Genomic DNA, 11,388 nt, shown 5'->3' with positions numbered 1-11,388 from the left:
CTCACTCCTTACTACATTTTCAATCATCTTGCCGGATATTACCATATCTGAGAAGCTCATGGTAGCGCTTCCCAACATATGGTTAATGAACGTGGATTTTAGAGTGTTGATGAAAAGTATTGTGATTTCTTTCTCCAAGTGAGGTGGCTAGACTTGTGTTGCTACCTTTCTCCATCTTTGGGAATATTGCCTGAAGCTCTCACCTTGCTTATTTTCCATATTTTGCAGTGTGATTCTATCGAGCGTCATGTCTGTCACGTGGCCATATTGCTTCATGAAAGCCTGTGCCAAGTCCTTCCATGAGTGAATTTTGGCGCGGCTCAGTTGGTTGTACCACTTGGCAGCCGACCCAATCAGACTATCTTGAAAGCAATGAATTAATAGTTGATCGTTATTAACGTATCCTATCATTCTTCAGTATAACATCGTGATGTGAGCTTCAAGACAACTAATCCCATTATACTTTTCAAATTCTGGAGTCTTGAATTTCGGCGGGAGTATTAGATTTAGGACCAAACTCAGATATTTGGCATCACACTCGCAATGGTAATCAACATTTTCTATTGCTTTGAGTTTTTCTTCTAACCACCTGTACTGATCTTCGAGTTGTTTTGGCAGTTCCACCATTGCTTTTTCTATTTTTGCCATTTTGTCTAGATCTGGAACTATAGGATTGGTTGGATTTTCGCTCAGATTGGAACCTGAGCTTGTCGGGTAGTTCATTGGTGCTGAGGTACCGGTCTGATATTGTTGGGGTTTGATAGTAGCGGGTGCCCCTTGTGGATGTGCGTTTGGTTTGGCTTGGGTATTTGTCGGGGTAAAGCCTGGAGGATAAGTAGGGTCTTCATTATCATTTCCCGAGTTAACCATAGTGCTCTCCCCTTTTTCAAATTCTCTAGCTAGTAATTCCGCCAACTGGCTTATCATATTATTTTGGGATTCTTGCATTTGTTCCCTCATGTCTTGTTGAATTCTAGCTAATTGCTCTTGCATTTATGCTTGTAATTGATCTTGCATATCTCTTTGCATTTGTTCTAATCTTTCCAATCTCTGATCCATTACTTTGGTTTTGCAGCGGGTACTGTAGCGATATTTAGTTGGTTGACTCTTGTTGGTTTCCAGATTAACTGAAAGAATTTTGTTTAATTAAGGTCATTTCGTGAAATTTAATGCATATGATGCAATGCAATGCTGATGCATGAAATGAATGCAAAAAAGAAGCATTGATTCTGATTCAATTCTGTTAGAAGAACTTTACTAGAAAATAAATTTCTTTACATAAAACGGACATATATACGGCCTTACCATCATACTCTAGGCGAATACATCGATCCTTTTCTTCATGTATGGGTGTTGAGATCAAATTCCGTGAATTTTTCAAGAGACACCTCTATTATCTCCTTTTTGCTTGATCTAGGCCGCGACCCATTGCTCACTCATCTCCGTGATGCTCGTCAGCTTAAGAAATTCAGGATGTTTATAGCTCTCGAGTAATCTTTTTCTGTAACACCCCTACTCGTATTCCGAGCCTAGAATAGGGTACGAGGCATTACCGAACTTAATATGATCAATCATGTAAAAATCAGCCATAAAATTTCTTCTAAATTAAAAACTTTCATATATACGTTTAACGTCCCTTATATGGGCCTACGGGGCCCAAAACATATATTCAAGGTGGTTTGGGACCGAACCGTAAACATATAAAACTTTTACAACACTTAGAAAATTTTCACATTTTCGAAAGTCACACGCTCGTGTTTTCAACCCGTGTAACTCTCTGTTTATGACTTCATCACCCTTGTCAATCGTACACTTCATATAAATAACAAGAAACGTGTATGAGCTCAATTCTCATTAAATTTCTCATATATATACACAATTTCACGTTATGTAATCATACAACATATATCAGCCATATCTCTGTAATCTAAATATATTTTCATAACAACTTATCTTGATTTCATATTATTTCATATTTAAGCTTAAATAACCAAAGTATTTGAAATATCATCTTTATGCAAATAGTACATATGACGTATATAATTCCATAATTATGAATAAACACATTTATCAAACATTTTCCATATTTATATATCAATGTCTCATGTCTCCATATATCAATAACCATCATTTTCATGAATTCCGAGTTCAATTTCATAATTATTTGTCTTGTGTTCAATTTATTCCATGTCGGAACTTTATTCATTAAAACATTTGAATTATCAATACATATGGACAGTACATTCAAGATGAACAATTATATAATCACAAATGAATTCATTTATCAACTCGTACTTCCTTGTATCACATAATTCCATGTAACACTTACCAAACTTTGTCAAATTAGTGAACGTCTTACGGAATTGAGTACTTCGTTTTCTCGATGCCATAGTTCAACTATGGTCTTACACATCTTCACATAATGATGCCATAGCCCAGCTATGGTCTTACATATATTCATATATCGATGCCATAGCCCAACTATAGTCTTACACGAATCACATATCTCACTGATGCCATATCCCAGATATAGTCTTATACAGTAGCATATATCACACCGATGTCATATCCCAGATATGGTCTTATACTGAAATCACTTGTCACTTGTAGCCGAAGCTACCACTATTCACTGATCAGGTAGTCGGAGCTACCATTTTTCACTGATCAGGTAGCTGGAGCTACCACTTTTCACTGATCAGGTAGCTGGAGCTACCACTTTTCACTGATCAGGTAGCAGAAGCTACCACTTTTCACTGATCAGGTAGCCAAAGCTACCACTTTTCACTTGTCATTTGTCATTGATCAGATAAGTGTAACCGAAGCTATCACTTATCACTTTCACTTGTCCTTGATCAGATAAGTGTAGTCGAAGCTATTACTTATCACTTTCATTTGTCCTTGATCAGATAAGTGTAGCCGAAGCTATTACTTATCACTTTCATTTGTCCTTGATCAGATAAGTGTAGCCGAAGCTATCACTTATCACTTTCATTTGTCCTTGATCAGATAAGTGTAGCCGAAGCTATCACTTATCACTTGTTACCATGGTCCAACCATGGTTTTTTCCTTCAATTCATCTTGTCACTGAACTGAAATGCTCAATTTGATCATTTATTCAATTTTCATGCTTTTACATTATTCAGAATTTTATCATCAATACATATGAAATAACACATCATGAAATTCATAAAATTAACAAATAATCACTAAAATTTAGCCATATAAACTCACAAGTTCAATTTTTGTATTATAACGATAATCATAATTTCATAATAAATATTCCAAATAAAACATTATATCATTTCTAGTCCAACACTTATCGATTATAATTCGGCATGTGATCAATTTATACACAAGTCATTCATATATTTTTTTATATTTTCCTCCTCCTCCTCTCCATCCACATCCTTAGTATAAACAACACACTTATAGGTAACATTATCCATAATTTTCACTATCTACTTATGTGAATATTCAAACTGTCCATCTGTGTCATAGTCACTAAATTATTTTTATCTTGAGCTACAGAACTCCAAATTAAGATCCATAAAATTTCCCAGAAACTAGACTCATATTTCTTCTTACCATAAAAATTGCATAATTTTTGGTTGGGCCAATTAATACAGTTTATTCATTGAAGTCTCCTCTGTTCTGCTGTCTGACAATTCCAACCCTTCTTCACTAAAAATTAGTTATCTTCGCATACAGGATTCAAATGATGTCCTAGTTTGTTTCTCTTGTTTAAGCCTCTAATTATTTTTATCCAATTTTTGACGATTTTCCAAATTCAGAACAGAGGAATCTGAAATCATTCTGACATTGTCTCACAAAAGTTATTGTATCTCATGATTTACAATTTCATTGCTTACATAATTTCTTTTATAAGAAACTAGACTCACTAAGCTTTAATTTCATATTTTATTCATCCTCTAATTCAATTTCTAAAATTTTTGGTGCTTTTTCAAAGTTAAACTACTGCTGCTGCCCAAAACAGTTTTAGTGTAAAATGTTGATTTCCATTTTGCCCCAAATTTCACAATTCATACAATTCAGTCCTTGCTCAATTAACCCCTCAATTAAGATAATTTTCTCAATTAATACTTTTTCTAGACATTATAAGTTATTTCATAACTATTGAAATTCAGAATTTTCACATAAAACTCTAACTTCAAACTCTTTTACAATTAGGTCCTAAACATTCACTTCCTATTCAATTCTTTCAATAAAATCAGAATATAAATAATTTAAATCTCTAATTCCATGCCAAATCATCATATACTTCCGGAACTCATCCATAACAACTTCAAAAATTAGACATGGAATCAAAAACTAATGAAATAGTAAGTTGGACCCAATTGTAAAAGTCCAAAAACATAAAAATTTCAAGGAGAAAGCAAGAATTAAACTTACATGAAGCTAGAGTATGAAAACCAGCTTGAACCCTCCTCCATGGCTGTTCTTCAGCTGATGAATATGAAGAGAAATGAAGAGAATTCTAGATATTCCAATTTAGTTCCATTTTTATTTAGCCAATTTTGGCAATTTTCTAATTTTGCCCTTATTTCACCCATTTCCTGATTTTTCTCAGCGATTGCCGCCCAAAATATCTCCTTTGGCTTATTTTAACTTTAGGTCCTTCCTCGTTTGATAATTGAGCTATTTAATCCTTTTAGCAACTTTTACACCCTTTTCAATTTAGTCCTTTTCATTTAATTAACCACCCAAACATTAAAATTTTCTGACTAAATTTTATTACTACCTCACCAACACTCCATAAATATTTCTAAAAATATTTATGGCTCGATTTATGAAGTCGAGGTCTCGATACCTCATTCTCACCCAATTTACCTAATTAATTCTTGTAAATCACCAAATTCACTAATTCAAAAATGCTTTTATATTCGCATTTGACTTATAGGTATTAATTTATTAAATTTTCAACTCACCCGTCGGATTTAGTGATCTCAAATGTCTATTCCCGATACCACTGAAAATTAGGCTGTTACATTTTCGGCTTGAATCTTGGGGCAACGAATCAAAAACATGTATTTCCTATCAGATTACCAACCTTCTCTCATTGCGTTTTCTCAGACCATATTCAGACAACCGCATTGTCTTCCACTTTATCAAGAAATCCATTTTCCATGACAAGCTCTCTATTTAGTAATTGAACGTGAATCAACACCTCTTTTCTATGATGAAAATGCAATGCAATCCTAGCCAAAACAAAAGAAACACAACAGTACAAAAAACATAAATAACAAATAGAACACCTATTTGGATGACCTCTAGGGGTTTGGTGTAGTTCTACCTAGGGTAGGCTCTCAGGGCTCACTATATGCAGTTCGGTTCTAAAGTAAGAGTACCTGAACCAGCATATTCCTCGATCCTCACCCATTATAGGCTTATATGGACTGAGTTCAGTTCAGGGGAATACATTTCCCTATGGCTATACGGAGATGAAAATCTCACGAAGACATAGCTACGGATGTATCCCGAAAGCGATTCACTATCCCATGCGAAGGTGAAAACCTCACGAAGGAGTAGTTTCTCACTCCCACTTAAAAGGTATAACCGAGAGGTCATGCAATGCAATATGCAGAAATGTACCAAAAGGCTCGAACCAATAAAGCAAACATATCAAAATGAACCACAAAAATGAAATGTAACAAAAAGGATCGTAGATTTAAATCAAAATTTCAAATTTCAACAAGAAGACAAAAATTAATCAACTCGTGGCTTGACTCTCTTTCATGTTCCCTAGCGGAGTCGCCAAGCTGTCGAAACTATTTTTTTTTAAAAAGAGGGTTGACTTGATTTTGAAAACGAAAACAAACATGGGAGTCGCCACCAATCCTTTTTTATGAGGTGTGATCGGGTCACCTTGTAAAAGTGGTTATTTTTAATAAATGGCTTGATTTATTTAAACAACGATTTTGGTCCACGAAATTCAAAAAGACGGGTTCGGGATTCGGTTACGCATGAGAAAGGATTAGCACCCTCGTAACGCCCAAAATTGGTACCTAGTTGATTAATTAGTGTCTTAGTGTTAAAAATTGAGAACTTTGAAGAAAAATACGATCCATAGTTAAATTATTGCTTAATTGAATTTTTTTGAGAAAAATGGCGTATTTCACGTTAATCGAGGAAAAAAATTATATCTCATAAGTTAGAACACAATGTCTTAAATTCTCGATACGCGAATAAATGCCGAAAAATTTATTTATTTTGAAAGATATTTGATTATCTTGGTTTTAGAAAGAAATTATATTCCGTAAGTTAGAACACGATCTTTTCATAATTCCCGAGATCATTTAAAAGTTTATGCTTTAAAAAAAAGTTCGTTTATTAGGATTCATCAAGAAAATCGAAACCCCGTAAGTTAGGAAACGACTTTTTGAATCTCGAATTACGAGAAATTGCTTATTTAAAAAAACGAAATTTTATGTATCGAGCAAGGATTAATGTAACATGATTTTGTAGTAAAAATGTGAAAGCAAATCACAGTGCTAATACACGTAACAACATAATAATAGATGCAATAATATGAGCGACAATAAAGCAAAAATAAATGACGATAAAGTAAATGAATAAATGAAAAGCAAGCTAATTGTAAAATAAAAATAAAAATAAAACTAAAAATAAAATTAAATAAAAATATTAAATAAAACAAAATAATAATAATAATAATAATAATAGTAATAATAAGCATGATAATAATAATACTAATAATAAGAATAATAATAATGATAATAGTAATAAAAATAAAAATAATAATAGTGAGAGTAATAGTGATAAAAATAAAAATAATAGTAATAATAATGGTAGTAATGATAATGACTAATAATAGTGAAAAAAAATAATAGTAATAATAATAAAATTAACTAATTTAATAATAAAGTAGTTAAATGACTAAAAAGGGATTAAATTGAATTTAAAACAGAAAGTTTGGGATAAATCTGAAAATAAATAAAAGAGAAAAGGACCAATTTGAAAGCGCTAATAACAAAGAGGGACCAAAAAGGAAATAATCCCTACCCTTCAAAACGTGCGTTTCATGGGGGACTAAATTGGAAACCGAAATAAATTACAGGGTAAATTTAAAAATAAAAAACTTAATTATAAAATGATAAAAATGCGGAAGGGCCAAACGCGAAAATAAACTATTTGTTGAAAACACGCAAATCCTGAAGGCGAGTCGGGTCGTATCGGGTCAGAACAAGGCAAAACGATGTCATTTTGGTGCCTGAGAGGCATGCCCAAAACGGTGTCGTTTTGGGAGCCTATTTAAGGCCAATTTTTTTTTAAAAAAATCACTTGCTCTGTGTTTCAGAGAAAAAGAAAAGAAAAAACAGTTTTCTCTCTAGCCTGAGCCTAGAATCCGGCGAGAGGAGGCCACCGTGGTTCGTTGCCGGTGACCACCGTGTACGGTGGTCGAACCCCCCAGGTACGTTTTTTTCTTCCCTTTTTTATTATATTTTAATATATATAGTTATATATATACATATAACTTTTTTAAAACGAAAGGAAAATAAAGAGTTTTGAAAACAAACAGTTTCAAAAACAAGAAAATAAAAAAATGACCTTTACACGTTTCTAATTTGGTTTTTCTCCAAATCTGCTTTGCGGGTTTTTGTTGTTTGATATTTGAATCTCTTTTTTTTATTGTATTCAATGTCTAGCCAAAAAAATACAAAGATTAAAAGGCTTTATACAGCCATTTACAAAGTATTTTTTGTTTATCTAGTTGTCATTTCTTCTTTAATTCTTATAGGTGCAAGTGGCAAGGGCGGTGGTGAAGCGACAGTGGCGGTGGCGGCAGAGGTCAGAAGACCTAGGTGCGGCGCACCTAGGGCATGCTGTTTTTTGTTTCTGCTGATTAATGTGGGCTGGGGTAGGTTGGGTTGTAATTGGGTTGCTTGATTTGGGTTTAATTAGGTTGATAGGTTTTGGGTTTTGTAATTGGGTTGTGTTTGTATTGGGTATTGGGGTAGTTAGGTCTCAATTGTAATTTCGGTTTGATTTGGTTTGGGTTTTAGTGGGCCCAGGTAGAATTGGCCCACAACACTATTAACTAGACTTGTTCACGGGCTTGGCAACCCACTCTGGTCCGAAGGCCTATCCAAAATTTGGGAGGGTTTGGACAAAAATATTATGCCTAAAAAATGAGTTTGGTAAAAAAACTAGGCCCGTTTAAGATATAAGTTCGGCTCGAGCTTGAACATTCAAGATTCGAGCTCGACTCGGCCTGACCCATTTTAAGTTTATAATACTTTATATTATGTTATTTTTATATATTATGTAATTTAGAACACATTAAAAAATAAACCTAGACTCTAATGTAAACATTAAAATAATGTTAAGATAACTATATAAAAAAATTCAATAAATAAAAAATTATTAAATTATTAAATATTAAAATAATATAATATAAATATATTTTTTAAAATTTTAAAAATGGTTTAAATTGAGATTGGATTAGTCTTTTGCAAATATGGACGAGTTTGGACAAAATTTTTGACTCAAATTTCAAGCTTGAACAAATATAAAGTATGTTAAATACTTAGACCCGACTCGATCCAGCCCATAAATACTCTAGTATTAACCAAGTAAAATATGGATATAAATTTTATTAGTAAACAATCCAAAAAAAGCTTTTATTAGTAAAGAAAAAATGATTTTTTTCCCTTTTCAATTAGATTTTTTTAAGTGTAAAGTGAAGGAAAGATGATAAAAATGAAAGATAAAGTTTATTAGCAAATTTTAACAATATTATAAATGTAAAATTATCAACTTAAGGTAGTATTCTTCATCCAAATACGAAATTCAAAATTATGTACATATATATCATCTAAATTTAGTTTGATTTGAAAATACAAATTTCAATTTTTTTTTTTAGATTTACCTATATTTATAAATGACTAATTAAGCTTAGATACACCCAATTTTTAATAGATTTCTTTGTTTTTGCTCAATCATAATGTTTTTATTTAAACATTCCAAATATCAAACGAATTTTTGAGCTTGAAAAAGTTATAGGTGCCAAAATCCACCAATTTTAATTTCCTATGCCTAAAAACTAAATAAATTCGTAAGTTGAGAAGTAGGGTCGTATTCCGTAGAGATTAGATATAAAGAATTAAATTCTTTTGTGACCAGGGCTTAGTTTCGGGCACAACTAAGTGATCTGCAGAAAAAAATAAAAAGAGGATTTAAATTTTCTGAAATAATAAAATAAATGTAAATAAAAGAAAACAAAATGTAAATTACATTAATTCAAAATAATAAAGAATAAATCAATATTTTAAAAATTATAGCCTCAATCTTGGTACAGAGTTGATCACAAAGTATTGATGTTTCCTTATTCAATGATAAATTGGTTATAGTGATCGAAAAATAAATCTAAACCATCAATTTTTTTTTAGATTGTAAATTAAAAATAGCTTGACAATTAACCTTTTGCTAGTCGAACAATCCTAAGAGACGCTCTCCCAACGTTTAATTCATCAACAACCTTACAAATTAGAAAGACTTGACTCTAATCAACAAACTTAACTGCATGGTTCATTTAAATTAGATTACCCACTCCCATAGCATAGCGTGATTGCTCGACCCAATCAAATTATACTAACTTGTTCTAATTAATTATTAGAAAAAAAGAGAGACAATTACATACCTAATTACTGTAATAAACTATTTATTATCCTAAATATCAAACAAGGGATCCAACCTGAAATGATGTTAAGAACAATAATATGGTATGACCTGAGCAAATATTAGTTGAATAAGAAAAGAATGAAGAACATTTTAAATCTCACAATCCTAGTAAAACCAAGATTTTGTCTAAATAAAGAAATGAAAAACACTTCACATCATCTAGCTATTGTCCAAAATCACTTCTTATAGGAGAGGAGTTCCATCCTAACTTTAGAGATAATACAAAAATAATATTTTAATTCTACATTTAGTAGGTGTATTATTTTTTTACATATGTTTTAGTATATAAGTTAACAATAAACTAATTCAACCGGTAATATTTAGTTATTCCCATGACTTGTTTTTAGCAAAGAGAAGGAATTTTCATTTATTTTGAAGAGATTTTATTTTTTACAAGAGATTACTCATCTTTCTAATTTAAACTTTAAATTTGTACTAACTATTTTTTATTTTATGTCTAACTATTGTAATACATATGTAATAAATAAGCTTTTTTCCTCATATTATTACACTGTTAATCAAATGAGGCATAAAGGGTAAATAAGGTCACTAAATTATTAGTAAGTTTATTTTTTTGTCACTCAACTTCAAAAAGTTACAAAATGTTCACTAAACTATTTGAAAGTTTTCATTTAAGTTATTGAGTTGTTAAAATCGTTGTTGTATGCCCTTCTTTATTCGCATCGCCTTCACCAATTGAAAGCTCTATTTCCCCTTCACTTCCACAGTTCAGCCTTTTTATGAAACAACTTTAAATATCATGAATTTGAGAACCAAAATGCAAATAGCTTTCTTCTCCGATCTCCAACATTAAAAAGCTCTATTTCCACTCGTCTATGGGTATAGATCCATTATACCAATCATCGCTTGGAGCTCGCTAGTTCACTGACTTAAAATGAAAACTTTTAAATAGTTCAGTGACTATTTTGTAGCTTTTTAAAGTTGAGTGACCAAAACATAAATTTACTAATAATTTAGTCATACTAGATATAATTTATACCCTGTTTTAAAATGATAAAATATTAAAAATAAAAGATAAAAACCACTTAATATAATAAATATTCTTCAAGAAAAATTGTAATATAAAACAACTATTAATCTAATGGTAATTAACTTGATCCAAAAGTTTCCATGCACTACTTATCTACCTTAGGTCAGACGCCTATCTCATGTTCCATTTCTTGGTCATTCGGGCAACAATTGCACGAGTTGGTTCCAAATTCTAATATCTTTATGACATGAATTGCACTTATTACAAGCAATAATGTTCAAATTTCACTAGAATTAATGACAAAATTATGTCAATTATGTACCCTAACAAAGGGTAATCCAACTAGGCCAACCCCTTTCTTGTTCTAGTCTTTAGTTGCTCTTTGCAAGTGATTAATGTGGATTTTTTTTTCTATAGCCATGTGTCTGATTATCAGTAATATTATCAAAGAGAAAGATGAGAACTGCATCCAATGAGGCTGATATTTCCAAGGAATTAAGGAGGGAGTTTAGCCATTTAATTTCTAGACATATTTATACATTCATGCAATGTGGGAGATGGGTATATGTATTAATTATATAATATTTCTATTATAATTTTAGTTTTTGTTTTATTTCATTAACTATTTGAATAAAAAAAATGAAGCATGAAAAACTTAAAATAAGAGGGTTAAAAAGGTT

This window comes from Gossypium hirsutum, chromosome A03 (assembly GCF_007990345.1).
Source record: "Gossypium hirsutum isolate 1008001.06 chromosome A03, Gossypium_hirsutum_v2.1, whole genome shotgun sequence".
Classification (NCBI taxonomy): domain Eukaryota; kingdom Viridiplantae; phylum Streptophyta; class Magnoliopsida; order Malvales; family Malvaceae; genus Gossypium; species Gossypium hirsutum.
This window is presented reverse-complemented; position numbering follows the sequence as displayed.